Here is a 20,240-nt window from a genome sequence, read left to right on the forward strand (position 1 = left end):
TAAACATGACAGAATATAATCCCTCTGGAATTTTAAGTGTAACCTAAGCATTAGGCTGTGCAAACAGGGGGGTATTTATGAATTTACCTAAATAACAACTGAAATTCCAAGTCTAAGTTTCCGTAGAAAAACTGTTTTCGTTTGATGTCTTACAACATTCTGGATTATTTCAATAGTTATGCAGAGTTTTAAATATTCAGGAATGCACAATGTACATGATGGTTTAATTTGGTGCCATTTAAACTATGAAGTGGGGAAGGCCTGCTACCTAAAAGAAAAAGTTAATCTGTGTATAACAGTCTAAAAATGCTGGTAAAGAATGTTTTCATTTCAGTTACAATTACTGTGTCGTCATATCTTTATTTGCTTTCAATTTGTTGCATGGTTGAACATTGTCACTCAGTCATGTCTCTGTCTCATTATAAATATAAATTTAGTGGCTATAAAGACCTGCTTTGTTAATCAGTGTTTATATTTTATTGCCTTAGTCATCTCAACTTACATCTCACAGGATTTCAAAATCCCATAGAATCTCTGATCTCTGAGGGGTCTGAGAATGCCTTCAGTGGGAACTGCTGCGGCCTGCAGCTTCCAGGAACAGTTCCTGGAGATAAATATGCTCCCTGTGTGATATGTGGCTGTTGAGCCATGAAGCCTGGGATTTCCCTGTGGCATTTATGAGCATCCCATTACTTCATTATGCAAGCACTTCACAATTTTAAATATATCTGTCCTGTGAGGTGGTGAAGCAATGTTTTCCCTGTGGCATTGGCTGTAGCACTGTCACACAGGAAGTCTTGCCCAGAGCGAGATGGTGGGACAAGATTCCTCTAAATAGCAGCTTATCCAACTGACTAGGGCACCAGTTTTCTTACTGCAATGCAGCACCAAAGAAGCTGAGAAGGGGATGATATCTTACTTAGCGATCCTCGTACATACACCTCTCTCTCCTGTGTACACACTCCTATGTATTAGGAACCACAAAACTGGCTGGAAACCAATGAATTTTTCTTCTACATGAGGAATAAAGTGTGAAACATGGTTGAATTCTTCCCCAGAAGTAATTTGTTCCTTAAGTGAGAGCCTGCACTTCACTTGTACCTGATCAAATCTACTCTTCTACTGACTTCTGAAAAGACACAAACCTACTCCTACTACATGTGACACAGATAATAAGCCATTTTCTTCTTCCTTCTGGGAACAGATTGAGGAGATAGTAGGGAAAATGATTACAACTTGAGGCAACAATAAGAAATGTTGTCTTATGTCTGTAAAACTGCAAGACAACAACAAATGCTGGAAAGTTTTACCATTAGTTTTTCTTGGCCCTGAGTCAGTAAGCTGCTTCACTGCTATGTCAATAGCACATATACTTATTTAAACACATGTCCAAATACTTTTCTCACTGGAAGTAGATTTAAGCAGTTGCAGATATATAATTTTTTTTCTGGATGTCCAAAAAGTCCTCTGTGAAGAAATGTCAGGCTTACCCATATACCTCGCTCAAAAAGCATTTACAGCTTTAATATATATTACTTTATCTCACCACTTAGGTGACATTAGGCAGTTCTGCCTGTTTGCATGGTTTTCCTTTAACAATTTTCTTCTGACATATTTGTCTTAATATATAAAGTCACAAAAGAGTTTCCTTTCTGGAATTTTTACTTCCTTTCCCAGACTATATAATGTGATCTAGTTCCCAGTGAACCTCATGAAGATCAACAAGGCCAAGTGCAAGGTCCTGCATGTGGATCAAGAGCAAATATGGACTGGACAGAGAAAGGATTGAGAGCAACCCTCAGATAAAGATTTGGTGAGTTGGTTGACACGAAGTTCAGCATCACCCAGCAATGTGCACTTAGAGCCCAGAAGGCCAACTGTACACTGGGCTGCATCAAAAAGAGAGTAGCCAGCGTATGGAGGAAGGTGATTTCACCCCTCTACTCCACTCTTGTGACACCCCACTTGGAGTGCTGCATCCAGCTCTTGGGGTTCTCAACACAAGAAGGACATGGAACTGTTGAAGCATATCCACAGGAGGGCCATTGAGATGATGAGAGGGCTGGAGCACCTCTCCTCTGAAGACAGACTGAGACACTTAGAGCTGCTCAAGCTGGAGAAGAAAATGCTCCAGGGAGACCTTAGGGAAGTCTTTCAGTACTGAAGAGCGGGAGACGGACAATTTAGAAGGACATGTATGGATAGGACAAGGGAGGATGGCTTTAAAAGACAAAAAGACCAATTTAGATTAGATATTATGAAGAAATTCTTCTCCATGAGGGTGGTGAGGCACTGGAACAGGTCACCCAGAGAAACTGTGGATGCTCTGTCTCTGGAAGAGTTCAAGACCAGCTTGGATGGGGCACTGAGCAACCTGGTCTAGTGGGAGGTGCCCCTGTGCAGGGTGTGGATTTGGATCTAGATGATCTTAAAGGTGCTTTCCAACCCAAAGTATTCTATAATTATGATTCCATAATAATTAAAATCAAATTATTTTTATAGGGCTACTTTGCATTTTTGCAAGAAAAACATCAAGACACTTCTGGATCAAGTTACTGGCAGTAAAAGAGTATGGCTGAAAAAAATCACAGTTCTTCTTAAATGTTCATCTGACGGGAAATATTTAGGGGGGGGTAGAGGAAATAGTGACACATTCAATTCTTCTACAAAATTGACCTTAAAAACATTTCTTACCTGAAATATTAAAAGTATTTTTATCAGACTACACATGTCTTATTCTGGTGCCCTTGCATGGTTATAGTTCTCCAGCAAGAAATGACTGATATGCAACAGGAAGGAAGTGACTTGGCTCTTACAAGAAAGAAAACACCACCTAAATGTAGGAAAAGATCCATAAATACTTCCAGAGACTAGCAATTTGACAGCTCAAACTTGAAATCCTAAGAGTAAACTTAGAAATAAGTTCCTGCCTGCATTTTGGAGCAGGTTGGAAAGGAAGCTATTTGGATGTCTTTTGCCCTTGCCCGTGTCTCTGTTGCGGAGGACACAGGGCGCTCTGCCCACCAAACTGCTGACCGCCTGCTCCTCATTAAGGCATGCGGCGCACAGAAACACGCCAGTGAGAAAACCAACCAAGCAACATAATCAGCAGCTGAGAACCCCTTCCCACTAAGTAGCAGGAGGAAACGAAGGAGAAAAACCTTATCCTTTCTCTTTGCATCTCTACTGGTGTGAACTAATTTAATAGGGATGAGCAGCCACAAAGGCAAACAAGTTAAGTGACATGTGGTAGGTTACAGATATACTAAAAACAGAGCCAAGAATCTTCGTTTTCACAGCTTCTAAAGGGAAAACTCCGAGATCACAGACTTTCTACTGTATTGACAGTCTGTAAAAAAACTCCCTCTAGATCTTAATCAACAGTGTGTATATAGAGAAACATGGGAAAGCCTTATGTGTGAGAGTGTGATGGGAAAGAAAACCAAATGGAAAAGGCTCTTGTTTACCAGGTCAGATCAGAAATGTGATGTAGGCAAGAAAGTCATAAAATGGAGAGGAAAAGAAGGGACAAATCTGTGTATTTTTTTAATATCTCATTTTATCAGCTATAAGTACTGTAGCTAGAAACCATTTACCCTCATGTATTTAGGGGGAACCCCCCCCTTATCTTTCAAATAAAAATCCCCTTCTACAGAATCCACTTCTTCTAACTGAGAAACTTGACAACATGAGAGGAAAAAGAATCAGTTTTGTTGGCAAAAATGGAATATTCTACTCAGAGAACTAAGGCCACTGATGGCAGGGGGGCATGCAGAAGTGACTAGCTTCTTGTCACTCTTGTTGGCAGATAATCCTTCTGTGGCTGCATGTCTGAACTTGTATAGGCATGCAATACAGAGATGCACCTCTGTGTTAGAGGACTTTTCCTAAAAGACCTCCCTATTTTTGATAGGTATTTCCTTGTGACCTTGCAGCAGAAGAGAAAGAAAAAGCCTCTAGGCAAGGAGATGAAGACACTTGACAAGATTCTGGCTAAAAAAAAGCTTATTACAGATTCAGCCCAACTTAGCGGCATCCTGTGTAGACAAATAATAACAACAAAGTATTACAGCACAGAAAAAGGAACCCTAGGAAAAGACTGTAGATCTGCTGTACATCTGCAAGCAGGACTCTCAGCAATACCTTACTGATGGGCCCTCAGTGTGCTCACAATAAAATGAAGGGTGATGCAGCGAACTGCAAGAAAATGTTACATGCTCTAATGCTCTGTTTGTCTGCTCCTCAGCTTCCCAGCCCCCCCTAGCAAACTACTGACTGTTGGGATTTTTCTGAATTATGCTGTGAGACCCATCGGACCATCCACCCAGGTCTCTCTTGGTGACACTGCTGGTCAGCCCCAAACTCTTGACCTCATGCAGACTCGCTATCCTAAGTACTGTAACATGCTAGCCTCTCCAGCTCCCATTTAAAGATCATGATCCTTTCAGATGGACTGAAATGGGTTTTTCAATCTCTTCCACTTCCCAAAAATAAACTGGGAACCCTATATAGGTATTTGGAACTGGGACTGGGATACATGTGTGGGCAGTAATGAAACTACATTTCCAAGAAATCTGACCCCCAGGGTTCAGTTGAATTCTACTTAACTCAAGTTGGCTCCTGGAATGTCAGTGGATAATGTGCCAGGAAAGTCTTTGCACTGAGAGTGTCATTAATAGATTATATACATAAGAGACATGATTTTTCAAGCTTCAGGTCAAAAAGTTGCCTTTGCATTTTTGTTGGAATCTTCCAACTATTTTATCCATGGTGCAAGTGATAACACTTTATTTCATAATAAATATTCTAAAGGCATTCCTAATACTGACAAATATGAATTACATTTATGTATATTCACAGTTATAGGTTCATTATATGAGACACTATGACCCTAAATCTGTAGAGAAAGGTATGTTTATAAACTTTTTTTGTAAAATCTCTCTAGAACAGCAGATGATGTAGTCAATGAAGAGTGAACTGCTAAAGTTTCACGTTAGATAACAATGCTCAAGCTTTAAAAACATAAAAATTAACATTTGGATGTGCAAAAATTGCTTGGAATTCTTCCAATACAATATCCCTCTTAAGATTATTTGGGCTTCCTGCCTTTGGTAGACTGGGAACCTGACCAAAATGATCACTTGTCATTTCATTGAGTTGGACTGAAAGGTATGGCAAATAATAATCTGATCCATTCTCTTCATCAAAATCAAGAGCACTCCTCTATATAATATAATTTCATAACTTCCACTTCTGTGTAAATCTGTGGCATGCGTTTTCTTGGCCTTAGTCTGGTTAACCTCTTCAAGAGCAACCTAGGAAAATTATAGATAAACCTATAGATAAACATAGTAAAAATTTAGATGAAGCTGGGAGACAAAATGAGGATGGAAATTAAGTTAATTACTGGATCACTGGTATAGGACAGCCTGGATACTCTGATATGATGCATGCAAGAAAATAATATCTGCTTTATATGGGACCATTATGCAGCCACACATCTGGAGGGAAAATAAAGCAGATTGAATAATCTTATGTTAATTCTAGTAATTATGAAACATTATCTGAAGATCTGAAAATTTAGATATTTTGTAATTAAAATAAACTATGAGCTAACATGTCAGGGAGTAACTGGTTCCAAGAAAATCCCATACAAAGACTTGCATGTGAAATAAATTTGATGTATACCAGGTGTCTTTCACTGCTAGCAATGTCTTAATTTTAAGTCCAAATTTACCTCTGCCACACATATACCTGCTATTAAATCACATGCATTTGCAAATTGTTTAGCCAGAAATACTTTATGTAAATGAGGTGACAGAAAATAATATAGCTGAGGGAAAAAACGAATCTCAGAGCATTTCAAACTTCCTGCTCTGTGTTCTGTCATGTGGCTTTATATTTTTACATGTTAAACTGAGATGCATGATTTGATACTCAGTCTACTGCCATAATTCCTGCATCACGAGGTCACCACACAACTTGCTGTGAGTTCCACCTAAAAGTCAGCCAGACCTTGAAAGCATATAACTATCACAGATATTTTGGAATTGCTTTGGCAGGGTCGCATAAGACAGCTTGCATAATGTTTTTTCTTTACCATGACCAGCTGCATACAGTGAGATTAAGTTCAAGTTTTCATAATCGTCATGTTCACATAAACAAGGAAAAATTCCAAACCATTATTTTTGCTTTATGTATATCTTTCCCTGCAGGAAAACTGCACTTTTATCTTGACATAACTGAAGCCTATTAAATATTCCTTTTCGTAAACTCAAGACAGGCATATATTTTTTCACAGGATATTATTCAATAACCACAAAACATAGAATTCCTGGATGTCTTAAACGTTAGAAAGTTAATAGTAGCAAACCTCAGATTGAAAAGCTATCTGTGTAATCATTTACTGGGTTACTAAAATGTGAAGGGTCCTTGGGTTGGTCTTGAGCCTTTAAAGTTTGGCAGAATAGAACTTCCAGAAGATTTACTACAGCTTAATTATTGACCTGATATAATACTTAAACTATGTAGCACAAACTGAAGGCTTATTTGGTTTAATTAGTTACTGAATACATATATCATTTTTGTACCTTTGAAAATTTCCAGAAGTTAATGTGCCTTGGTTAATTTTCATAGCATTGGATAGAAGTCTGTATGTCTTGCTCAGTGAATTAATTATGGGCAAAACCTGCAAAAAGGGGAGAACAAATTAATACTTATGACTACTAGGAGTTACACAGTTGTAACGTAAGCTCTGTTCATACTGGGTTTAGAATTTGTTTGCAAAATTTAACTTATTAATTCCTATTTACTTTGCTGAATCACTCTGCAGAACCAAGTTGCTCCATATATAATTACCTTGCTTGCAATTTAGCATGTTGCTATAGTTAAAATAATTGAAACTTAGAGCTTTATTATACCCAGATTCTAATGAACAGTTCAAATATCTAGATGTCCATCACTAAGTTCTATACTTGTCAGGATATTTTCTGAGAATACGTGTAATATTTTAATTGAAATATCTGTTTTGGAGATATTTGTCTTAGCTTTCATAATTGTTCATTTGTCTTTTAATAAAATAAGAGAATATTGAAATCATATATAAATCAGCACAAATTATTTCATTTTGACTTTAGGCATCTGAAAGGTAGCTACCAGTATCCATTTTATTAATCTGAATTCCTTGCTTGTCTTCTTCCTTTGATAAAAAACAACTGGTTAATATCTACTTTCTCTGCTTCTTAACTGAGCTACTATTAAGATTCTAGATCTCATAGGTGACTTCTTTCAGGAGGAGGTTTCCCTGGCAGAAAAACAAGAGCTTTGCTTCATTTATTTTCGTGAACACAGGAAGTATTTTGTTGACATGAACCATGGTTTCAGTCTCAACTAGGCACAAGCTTCTGACAGAAGAGCCACCACTTTCCCCCACCATCCTGGCAGTGAGTCTCCCTAGATGTGTCAGCACAAACGCTCCTGGGGCTGAGGGGAGCCAGGTGAAACAACTAATCTGTCCAAGCACTAACCATGCCAGCCAAAATCATTAAAGCAAACCAGCAAGCAGGATTATTTTTCAGATGGGTCAGCTCTTTCACTTGGCTCCCTGTGTTGTCACACTAGTCCCAGTGCTCTCCTAAGAAAGAAGAAGCAGGGGTCCCCACACCAGAAGTCAGCAGGTACAGCTTGAAGCTCCCACCTTGAACACATGGGCACTGAAACCACTAGACAGTGCTTTCTTGCCTAAAAGTCAGCCCATCAGTTAAAAGGGCATCTCTCTAGACTTTCTCTTCCTCTGTAGTGAAGTCTGTGTGTCAGTTTCTCAGCTCCCCTTCTCCAGCATCTCTCTCCATCTGGTGCACCACCCTTCTGGGAAGAACAGCTGGCCCCTGGCTGCCCAAAGCTTGTGAACTCTTGAACAGCTCAGAGGGCTGACTTTGGTTTTGGAACAGTCATTCTTTACTGTTCCTTACAGCTGCTTGTGAGGGCAGTGGCAGAGAAGTCTATCTCTTTTGAGGCTGGTGAGTGCAGTTAGATTCTTCATTTGAGAACTTCTGAAAGGTCAAACTGAACCTTATTAGGAAGGCTCTGGTGACTTGCATAGACACCAACACAGACTTGCACAGCAATGCAAACAATGAACACAGATGGGGAGCATTATTTCAGTCACAGCTGGGTACCTGGGACCAAAAAAAAAATCCCACGAAAACTGGGGCATTTATAGCTCCCAGGGAATGGAGTGGGAGGAAAAAAAGAAAGAATGAACTCTCCCTTCAATAAACCAAAACTGGAGATAGTATAAATCAAAACTGAGGAACCTCAAATACATACAAGCCTAACATGCTGCTACAAAATGAAATGTAACCTTTTCTTCTCTAATGCAGAACAGGTTAATACAGTGGCATAAACAGTGGACTCATTGTCTCAGTTAATTGGAAAGGATTGTGAATTTAAAATCGTCAGTTTTTAGGCAGCCAAGATTCTGAAGGTCTGAATAAGCTTAAATCAAAAGCTGCCAGTATTTGGGAACTTAACAAATTACCTCATAGTTATTAGTGTGCCATAAATAAGTACCTGCAGTATTATGGTCCTCTAAATCTTACCTTTTTCTTATGCAAGAGAGAAATATTATCATTATTTTTCCACTCTCAGTTCAGTCTCTTTTTTTCTGTAATAAATAAACCAACAGAAAATTATAACAATTTCTAAGCAATAAACTTAATAACATTTTGAAAGAAAAAAAACCCCAAACAAATCACTTTACCTGTACATTACTTCTAGGAGCAAATCCCAGCACAGTAACAAAAACATTGCTTACAGGAATGTTTTTTTGAGCTGTCCCATCAACTTCACTGGGACCATTGTCTCAAATTTCAGCAGGGAGTAGTTACAGCAAAGTACATCGGTACTGCAATTTTCTCCATTTATAAATAATTCTTTTTCTTATTTAATTATTTTCTTGTGAAGATTATACTGGCAGTATACAGCATCTACAGAGGGCAATAGCTCTCTAAATCTGCTTCTGCAGGTGCAAAACAGAAACCCAGCAAGACTTATTCAGATTCCAGTCAGTAAGTTCAGTTAAGCCTGCTTCCTAATAAATCAAAATACAAACCAATGTGCTGTTAGGTTTTCAGTTTGGTAGTGTCTTTGAAAACCAGTAGGTCTTCTGCAATTTCACCTTGAAAATTTAAGCTCAGAATCTATACTGAACACTCGTAATGTTTAAAAAATACACAGGCATGAAATAACTAGAGAAGTGAAAATTAATGTTATTGTATTACATATTATGTGGCTTTGGATCTCCTTATTTGAAAGACCAGTTTGTCCAGCTTTTAATAATGTATTATTTTTGTTTGATTTCCAATTTTTTTAGCAGGGCAGTACTTGCTAGGATAATCAGACTGAAGGGTTTCTTTGACATTGTCACTAGCTACTATTGAACCTTTTTGCTCACCACTAATGTCATACAAAGTTATGGGCAACTAAAGAAGACTTGTCTTTCTCTCCAGATACCCTCAGCACTCTTGGGCATGTATACTGCTTGGGTTGAGAAGTTAGGAATTAAAAAAAGGCACTCTCACAGTCAATGACCCTCAACACAACTTGTCTGTCCCAATGGCCACACAAGCTCTCCTTTGACCACATCAGAGGAGCCAGCAATGCTCTGTCAACCTTCTGAGTGCCATAACTCTTAGGTGACCAGTGCTAGGGATGGGTGAGTGCACCAGGGCCCTTCCCACAGGAGCTGGTTGAATGAACAGTAGCGTTAGAACATTTTTTCCCACAGAAAAATCTGTGATATAATAAAAGGCCAAGAAGTCAAAAAAAGACATGTTTTTTCCACTTACTGTATTAGCTAGACCAAGCCTCATGATGTAAGGAAATATCAGCCATCAGCTACAGTACAAGAGGATGTGAAGGAAGGACAGGTATGCAAATACTATAAGATGATTAACCATAATATTCCTTCAGTTTTAAAACATTAATGACGTCTTACTCTGTTTTGTTACTGCTTCTTGTTGTAGCTACCTGGAGGGATGGGTTGTGATGCATAAGGTCAGATTTTTAGCCTTAGTAATGTGAGTACAAATCCCACAGAAAAGGTGACAGTGTAGAAGTACCAAAGGATGAATTTTGGCCCTTAAATTGCTGTTAAAAGGAATATTTTTCCCTATTATTGTTGTTGTTATGGGAAACAAATTAAGCAAAGAAGTTTTTTGAAGGAAAGGTCTTTCTAATGGCCAAGAATGCTATAGCAAAGAAAATAAAACATATTATTAAGATGAAACTAAGCTAATGAAGAAAACAATGGTTAGAACAGCATATTAAACAAGAAGATGCTTAAAAAACCATCCTCACATAATTTGTGCTCACAGTCAGTAAGCTGACTGCATGTGGACAAGAAAATATCTTTTTTTTTTTCATTTGTAAAAATATCTCCCTCTTTCACTGAGAGACATAGATGATTTTTTAAATATATATATATTTTGCTCCCTACTTACTGAAGGTGTTAATTTCAAGGACGTGATAAGACAAAACCAAGTTTTACCTAATTGCACCATCTGGGCTGAAACACTGGCTTTAGGAATCTCTAAGTAAAGAAGAATAGAAATATCAGATGATGAAACACACTGATGATGAAATGAGCCCTTGAATGACATATCGAAAAAGAGTCAAACAGCACTGGAATCAACAGGAATTTACCGAATTAGGCACTAAACAAGTTCATATAGAGCAGAAATATACATATGGAGATAGTAACTACCATTGTCAAAGTTTCCAGATCCCTGTTTTCCGTATTCATGAGCATATGAAAGTACTATGCTTTCCTGTAGGTGTACAAAAGAGTTCATTATGACTTAAATTTGGAGACGAGGTTAGACCATAATTTTATTCTACAGAAAAAAAGATTCCTTTTATGCTTTAAGTACAGCTGTGTTTAAAGAAATTACATTAGAATTTCAATTTTTCTTCTCTTACTTTTATTCCTCAGGTTTCTGCGCATCATTTACCACCAAAATTCTTTATACACATTCTTAATATAGCCAGAAACCTTGTCACAACACATTTCCAAACTGTAGTACAGATGGAAACTTAACAGCATCCCATGATGAGAAAGGCTTATAGCACACTGTAATACATAAAATTATTATTTATTGTTGCTGCCTGTTGGGGGTTGGGTTTGTTCCTTCTTTCTCTGGGGAATTTTTTCCCCACGGGTTGCCAAGGGGACCGGGTGTTGGATACTTGAGAGTGCTTGGCTGAAACAAAGAGATGGACAAAAGGTGGAAGGGGGAGATAACGCAGGTAAAAGACACAGCTTGAGGCAGCTGCGTGCTTTTCTGCTTCCGGCGTTCGGGAGACGCGTGTCGGCCGCTCCTCGAGGATCTCAGCCGCCGCAAAGCACGCCGAGCAGAAGCTGAGTCGCTTTTCTGCCTCGCCTTCGAACTTCTTCGGCGCTGCTCCTCTTGCTGCAGCGTGACCCTGCACTCCCTGCGCTGCCGGGACATCCTGCCCCTGCCTGCCGGGACACCCTGTCATCCCAGCTACCAGCCCGGGACTTTTCCACTGTTCCAGCTTGGTGCTCTGAGGATCCTGCAGGGACACCGAAACCAAACTGCCCTGGGTTTTGTGAAACAAAGCCCTCAAGGTTCTTGGTGCTGTTGTCGTTTGTCATTAATGCTGTAGTTGTTTGGTGGGGGGGGAGTTTTTTTTGTGTTTGTTTGCTTTGTATTACATACTAGTAAAGAACTGCTATTCCTGTTTCCCAAATCTTTGCCAAAGAGCCTCTGATTGTAATTTTACCTAGCAGATACCTGTCTTCCTAAACCAAGACAGATTTTGGCGCCCAAGTGTGGGGCTTGAGGGCACTGAGAAAAGAAGAGGGAAGAGAAATAGCAGTTCTTAACTAACCTAGTACTTTCTTTTGTGTGCGTTGGATATAAAAACCTCATTAGGCTGCATCATGTGGTCTAACTTAGCCTGGTTTGGGTGGCATGTGGTTGTGGCTGTATTCCTTCCATTTGCAGGCCCTTATCTAAACATGGGCCCTATAACTAAGGCTACTGTGACTGTCATCCAGTTTATTTTATGGCTTAATAAGGTGAAGAACTCATGGATTTTTAATTTCCTCTGGAAGGCAGGCACATGGATTCAGGGCTATCGTACACTAACTGTGTGTTTTTGGAGTTACTTTAACAATGGTACCTACTGTGAGGAAATGACACCGGGGGAAGTTTCTTTTTCCCAACCCTTTACCCATCTCTTTGGGTCTGCCCCACCAGTTTTTGAAGGGTTTAAATCCTCTCTGAATGCTAATGATATCATACAATGGCTGGTGCTGCTAATATGCGTATTCTGTTTAGCATTCAGAGATAAGGGAAGATTGACCTGGATAACCACCCTGATACCTACCCCACAGAATAGGGATGATACCCCAGAGCCTGACTCTGCCCCACAGCCTGCCTCAGAAAGGACCCACCCGGATTGGGTTGAGGCTCTGGTAAAAGAGATACATGAGATGGGCCAGATGCTGAGGGAGTACATTTCTCCAGCTCATGAAAAACCCTCCCCCTGCCCCGAGAAGGCAGAGACTGATGGTGCAGCAGTGGAACCCACAGATGTTACAACTGTCCAGGTTCCAGCTGAACCACAAGGGCAGCCACAGCCAGCAGCAGTCGCCCCTGTGGAAACAAGGAAGTGTAAAGTGAAATCGTCAGATCCTGATACTAAGGGTAAGAAAGGAGGGTCCTCACAGCCCACAGAAGAGCCACAGGTTGAGATCATCACTGAGTCCCTGACATATGAAAGTCTACGTAATCTGCAAAAAGATATTGCACGACGAGGACGTGAGGCTTATACAGCCTGGCTACTTCGAGTCTGGGACCTTATGGGTACAGGTGTGCAACTGGATAGTGCTGAAGCAAGGAATTTGGGACCCTTGACCCAGGACTCAGGTATAAATCAGGTATTTGTAAGAGAGCAAAGGCCCCTTCCCCTTTGGGAACGACTTCTAATGAGTGTGAGAGAGAGATTTGTCCACAGAGACAGAATGCAAGAGCACAACAATAGAATGCGATGGAAGACCCTTGAGGAAGGAATCCAACAGTTGAGAGAAGTGGCAGTATTGGAAGTACTTTTTGGGAGGACCGGACAGCATGATAATGACCCCGACAAGGTTAAATGCACAGGGCACATGTTGTGGAATCTGGCAACTCATGGACCATCCCAATACGCCACATTCATCGCAACAATTAATGCCGAGGATAACCGAGAGACAGTGGGTTCTGTTGCCAACAAGCTCAGAAATTATGAAAGTATGATCAGTGGCCCAATGCAGGCTCATGTCTCTGCGGTGGTGAAGGAACTCAAAGAGGAGATGAGGGAAATGAGAGAGGAGATGAGAAGGAACAGTTCCCATGTAGCACCGGTGCGAGTCACAGGCCCCAGAATCAGAGCCCAACATTCCCCAGCGAGAGAGAGAGGGTACACCCCTCGAGCTGACCTGTGGTTTTATCTGAGGGACCATGGGGAGGACATGGGAGCGTGGCATGGGAAACCTACTTCTGTCCTGGCAGCACGGGTACGTGAGCTCAAGGAGAGAAACGCTAACAGAGGGAGTTCCACTAGAATGAAGGTAGCCTCAGCCTCCCATGAGCAAGCTGCCAGGTATTACGGAGGTGGGAATGCTGTGTCAGATTCCCTCGAAGGAACCTCTACCATGTACGTCCAAGAAGGGAATAATAACCAGTGCTAGAGGGGCCCTGCCTCTAGCCAGGAAGAGGCACGGGAAAATCGGGTTTTTTGGACTGTGTGGATTCGATGGCCTGGCACATCAGAGCCACAAAAATATGAAGCTTTAGTAGATACTGGGTCGCAGTGTACTCTAATGCCATCAGGACATGTGGGGGCAGAACCGATTTCCATTGCCGGGGTGACGGGGGGATCACAGGAACTGACTCTGGTTGAAGCCGAGGTGAGCCTGACCGGGAAGGAGTGGCAGAAACTTCCGATTGTGACCGGCCCAGAGGCTCCATGTATTCTGGGCATAGACTTCCTCAGGAATGGATATTATAAAGACCCTAAAGGACTCAGATGGGCTTTTGGAATAGCTGCTGTGGAGACAGAGAACATTAAGCAGTTGAACACCTTGCCGGGACTATCAGAGAACCCATCTGCAGTGGGACTCCTGAAGGTAGAAGAACAACAAGTACCTGTTGCCACCTCAACAGTGCACCGTCGGCAGTATCGGACAAATCGGGACGCCGTGATCCCCATCCACAAGATGATCCGTGAGCTGGAGAGCCAAGGGGTGGTCAGCAAAACCCACTCACCCTTCAACAGCCCCATCTGGCCTGTGCGCAAGTCTGATGGAGAATGGAGACTGACTGTGGACTATCGTGCATTGAATGAAGTGACTCCACCGCTGAGCGCTGCTGTGCCGGACATGCTGGAACTTCAGTACGAGCTGGAGTCCAAGGCAGCGAGGTGGTATGCCACTATTGACATTGCCAATGCATTTTTCTCCATTCCTCTGGCCGCAGAATGCAGGCCTCAGTTTGCTTTCACCTGGAGGGGCGTGCAGTACACCTGGAACCGGCTGCCCCAGGGGTGGAAACACAGCCCCACCATCTGCCATGGGCTGATCCAGGCTGCACTGGAGAAAGGTGAGGCTCCGGAACATCTACAGTACATTGATGACATCATTGTGTGGGGAAAGACTGCAGCTGAAGTGTTCGAGAAAGGAGAGAGGATCATCCAGATTTTGCTGAAAGCCGGGTTTGCCATCAAGAAGAGCAAAGTCAAGGGACCTGCCAGAGAGATCCAGTTCCTGGGAGTAAAGTGGCAAGATGGACGGCGGCAGATCCCCACTGAGGTCATTGATAAGATCACAGCAATGTCTCCACCGACCAGCAAAAAGGAAACACAAGCTTTCCTAGGAGCCATAGGTTTTTGGAGGATGCACATTCCTGAGTACAGTCAGATCGTGAGCCCTCTCTACCTGGTTACCCGCAAGAAAAACAATTTCCACTGGGGCCCTGAACAGCAACAAGCCTTTGCCCAGATCAAGCAGGAGATTGCTCATGCAGTAGCCCTTGGCCCAGTCAGGACGGGACCAGATGTGAAGAATGTGCTTTATTCTGCAGCCGGGAACAACGGTTTGTCCTGGAGCCTTTGGCAGAAGGTGCCAGGGGAGACCCGAGGCCGACCACTGGGATTCTGGAGTCGAAGTTACAGAGGATCTGAAGCCAACTACACTCCCACAGAGAAGGAGATCTTGGCCGCCTATGAAGGAGTTCAAGCCGCCTCAGAAGTGATTGGCACAGAAGCACAACTCCTCTTGGCACCCCGACTACCAGTGCTGGGGTGGATGTTTAAAGGAAAGGCTCCCTCCACGCACCATGCCACCGATGCCACATGGAGCAAATGGACTGCCCTCATCACACAGCGTGCCCGTATTGGAAACCCAAATCGCCCTGGGATTTTGGAGATAATTACAAACTGGCCGGAAGGAGAAAACTTCGGTTTCACGGACGAAGAGGAGCAGGTACAAGTGACACGAGCTGAAGAAGCTCCTCCATACAACCAATTGCCAGCAGAAGAAACACACTACGCTCTTTTCACTGATGGTTCCTGTCGCATCGTGGGAATGAACCGTAAGTGGAAAGCAGCCGTATGGAGCCCCACACGACAGGTTGCAGAAGCCACTGAAGGAGACGGGGGATCAAGTCAGCTTGCTGAACTCAAAGCTGTTCAATTAGCCCTTGACATTGCTGAAAGAGAGAAGTGGCCAAAGCTCTACCTCTACACTGATTCGTGGATGGTAGCCAATGCTCTGTGGGGCTGGCTGGAAAGGTGGAAAAAGGCCAACTGGCAGCGTAGAGGAAAACCAATCTGGGCTGCTGATGAATGGAAGGACGTTGCCACTCGTGTAGAGAAGCTGCCTGTGAAAGTCCGCCATGTAGATGCCCATGTTCCCAAGAGTCGGGCTAATGAGGAACACCAAAACAACAAGCAGGTAGATCAGGCTGCCAAGATAGAAGTGTCAAAGATAGATTTAGATTGGCAACACAAGGGAGAGTTGTTCCTAGCCCGATGGGCCCATGATGCCTCGGGTCATCAGGGCAGAGATGCCACCTATAAGTGGGCCCGAGACCGAGGGGTGGATTTAACCATGGACAGTATTTCTCAGGTTATCCATGACTGTGAGACATGTGCTGCAATCAAGCAAGCCAAGCGGGTGAAGCCCTTATGGTATGGTGGGCGGTGGTCCAAATATAAATATGGGGAAGCCTGGCAGATTGACTACATCACCCTTCCCCAAACCCGCCAGGGCAAGCGTTATGTGCTAACCATAGTGGAAGCCACCACTGGATGGTTGGAGACCTACCCTGTGCCTCATGCTACTGCCCGGAACACCATCCTGGGCCTGGAAAAACAAGTCCTGTGGAGACATGGCACCCCTGAGAGAATCGAGTCGGACAATGGGACTCATTTCAAGAATAGTCTTATAAGCACCTGGGCTAGAGAACATGGCATTGAGTGGGTGTACCATATTCCTTATCATGCACCAGCGGCCGGGAAAGTTGAACGGTGCAATGGCCTGCTTAAAACTACCTTGAAAGCACTGGGTGGGGGAACCTTTAAGAATTGGGATACTAATTTAGCAAAGGCCACCTGGTTGGTGAACACTCGAGGTTCCACCAACCGAGCAGGTCCTGCCCAATCTGAGCCCTTGCAAAAGACAGACGGAGATAAGGTTCCAGTGGTACACATGAGAGGTATGCTGGGAAAAACTGTTTGGATTAATCCTGCCTCCAGTAAAGACAATCCCATCCGTGGGGTTGTCTTCGCTCAGGGACCAGGTTGCACCTGGTGGGTGATGCAAAAGGATGGAGAGACCCGATGCATACCTCAAGGGGACCTTGTTTTGGGGTGAACTATCCATGACAATGTGGCTGCATCCATATTTGCATATATATATATGTATTTTTAATAGTTAAAACTCAATGTAATATGTTTGTATGGGAAAAAAATTCGGGGTGGATAATGTTGGGGGTTGGGTTTGTTCCTTCTTTCTCTGGGGAATTTTTTCCCCACGGGTTGCCAAGGGGACCGGGTGTTGGATACTTGAGAGTGCTTGGCTGAAACAAAGAGATGGACAAAAGGTGGAAGGGGGAGATAACGCAGGTAAAAGACACAGCTTGAGGCAGCTGCGTGCTTTTCTGCTTCCGGCGTTCGGGAGACGCGTGTCGGCCGCTCCTCGAGGATCTCAGCCGCCGCAAAGCACGCCGAGCAGAAGCTGAGTCGCTTTTCTGCCTCGCCTTCGAACTTCTTCGGCGCTGCTCCTCTTGCTGCAGCGTGACCCTGCACTCCCTGCGCTGCCGGGACATCCTGCCCCTGCCTGCCGGGACACCCTGTCATCCCAGCTACCAGCCCGGGACTTTTCCACTGTTCCAGCTTGGTGCTCTGAGGATCCTGCAGGGACACCGAAACCAAACTGCCCTGGGTTTTGTGAAACAAAGCCCTCAAGGTTCTTGGTGCTGTTGTCGTTTGTCATTAATGCTGTAGTTGTTTGGTGGGGGGGGAGTTTTTTTTGTGTTTGTTTGCTTTGTATTACATACTAGTAAAGAACTGCTATTCCTGTTTCCCAAATCTTTGCCAAAGAGCCTCTGATTGTAATTTTACCTAGCAGATACCTGTCTTCCTAAACCAAGACACTGCCTTTGAACAGCAGGAGTTTAGATACTTCCAGATGGCATATTATTTGGGATTTTGGGGGAATGTAAATGCATGTGTGACACTGAGAGAAATCCTCCCTGTATAGCACAGATAACCCATAAAACATAGGAAAGGTTACTGTGTGTAGGACTTCTTCCATACCCAGGACATACTGGTGATAAAAAGTTTTCCAAATCATTCCAGAAGTGGTAATATATGGTTGTAACCATCTCCCAGGGTTGCAATCATCTTATTTAATTTCACAAAAGAAGCACTGTCACAAAGCCCCCAAGGAAGACCTGAGGGACTGCAGGGAATGTTGTGTTGAAGTGTGATTCACTTCGTATCAGACAGACCTAAATTTATGCACTTAGTTTCATGCCAGAAGGGAGGTCTTTCAGAAAACAGCAAACTACCAGATCTACATGTTCCTACCGACTCAGCCTGAGACATGTTCATTACTTCCTCAGACCTATGATATACAAAGAATGTCCTTAGGCAGCAGCTTCCCATTTCACTCAAAAACAACTTTATTTCAGTGGACAACTCAGTGATTTCTGTGTGCATTTCCATATGCATAAATACTGTGTACATAAGTTAGAAGAGCAAGATGATTGCAGATGTATCTCACTGAAAACAGAATGACCTGGAAAATACTTCAGTGGCAGACTTCACAATTGCCAATAAATGGACAGCAGAATCCAAATCCAGTTATCCAATATTTCTTTTTGCTGGACCATCTACAAGAATGATTGCAGAGCAGCCTGACGAACCACAATTTATGCAAGCATTGAATTTTCTCCTGGCTTTGTCTTTCTCATTGACTTCAGTAGGAGGTATTTCTGGATAAGGATGTAACTTAGTGTTTCTCAGAACTGCACTCCATTATTGACATTTAAGGGACCTTCAGTGTACACAGAGCTCTCCCACTGTCTGGCACTGTTACCAGGCCGTGTAGCCTTGCTCATAATAGATTGAGAAGACAGAGCAGTAAAAAGGCACCAAACATCAGCAACTTATGACCTTTACTGACTTCAGCACTCTTTCAGCAGTATAGCCATCACAACGGAAACATCTATTGTTTAAAAAAAAGTGGATCAGCCTATGAAGATCAATACAAGATCTATTTCTGTATGCAAAACAGTATAGTTAGAAATGATCTCATATGCTTTTAGATATTCATAACTCAGTAGGATTATCTCAGTAGACTAATTTGTACGCATTCTTGATCACTTACTGCTGAAGATGACTTGCTACCAATATGCTGAATATACAAGGAGCAATTCAACGTCAGTCATTAAATGACCCCTGATGCCCATTTCTGGATGAGAAGGTACAGAAGAAAACTACTTGCTGTCACCTTTTTGAAGAGCAAATACTGCTTTTAGCCACAGTGAGCAACCCACTTAAATGAAATAAAATTAAGCTACATAAATATTTTTCTCCTGAAACAACTGACTTAGATAATTTAATTTTTCATTATTTTTGTGGATACAACTAAAAATTATGGTAGCAGTTCAACATTTGAAAAACAGAGTAGCCTGATGCAGGAATCTATTTTGCTACACTGTGAAAAAATGCTGGCTTACTGGATTCAAGTCTGCTTCCCAGTGCTTTGCTAGCTAGCTGGTGACAAAAGTAGACACAACTCTTAACTTCTAGTGAGCAAGGGGAAAAATTCTTTCGAACATAAATGTAGAAAACAGAACCAAAAATTTGAACACTAAGAGTATTAAAGTAAAAATACAATAAAGCCAACATAGTAGGCAATAAAAATATAATAAACACTTAAAAAAATAGAAAAATAATAAGTTCAATATAACTTTATTACTTTATACATAACTTGTGACTTTTCTTCCTTAATACCTGAATTTGTGTAAAACATTTTACAATGTCTCTTTGTCTACAAACTGGAGATGTGTGGATTTGATAGACTGAAAACTTGTTGGATAAAGAATTGGCTGGGTGGTCACACTTGAAGGGTTGAGGGTCAGTGGCTCGATGTCCAAGTGAAAAGCACTGAAAAGTGGTGTCCCTCAGGGGTCCGTACTGGGACTGGCACAGTTTAACATCTTTGCTGGTGACAAGGACAGTGGGATCGAGTGCACCCTCAGCAAGTTTGCCTAACACACCAAGCTGTGTGGTGCAGTTGACACCCTGGAGCTGGGGATGGAAGCCGGTGGGACTGTGACAGACTTGAGAGGTGGGTCCATGCAAAACTCATGAAGTTCAACAAGGCCAGGCACAGAGAGCTGCATCTCAACTGAGGCAATCCTGGGCACAAGCACAAGCTGGGCAGAGAATGAAGTGAGCGCAGCCCTGGGTAGAAGGGACTGGAGGAGTTGGTTGGCAAGAAGCTCAATATGTTCCAGTAATGTGTGCCTGAAGCCCATAAAACCAATTGTGTCCTGGGCTGCATCAAAAGAAATGTGCCCAGCAGGTCAGAGGTGGGGATTCTACCCCTCTACTTCCCCTCTGCTCTGCTCCCATGAGACCCCACCTGGGACCCCCAACACACG

General features: G+C 42.6%; 1 long non-coding RNA gene across 1 annotated transcript in view; it reads right to left on the reverse strand.

Moving 5' to 3' along the window:
• Positions 1-20,240, reverse strand: part of LOC136287564 (uncharacterized) — a 40,369-nt gene that overhangs the window by 2,597 nt on the left and 17,532 nt on the right. Inside the window, exons 3-4 of the long non-coding RNA XR_010720172.1 lie at positions 8,601-8,665; positions 6,591-6,688 (exon numbers count right to left, since the gene is read on the reverse strand). This is a non-coding gene — a long non-coding RNA (uncharacterized lncRNA). The remainder of the gene's footprint in view (positions 1-6,590; positions 6,689-8,600; positions 8,666-20,240) is intronic.

The sequence above is a fragment of the Chamaea fasciata genome, unplaced genomic scaffold (assembly GCF_029207755.1).
Source record: "Chamaea fasciata isolate MVZ Bird 193981 ecotype frontalis unplaced genomic scaffold, bChaFas1.0.hap1 SCAF_1, whole genome shotgun sequence".
Taxonomy (NCBI): Eukaryota; Metazoa; Chordata; class Aves; order Passeriformes; family Sylviidae; genus Chamaea; species Chamaea fasciata.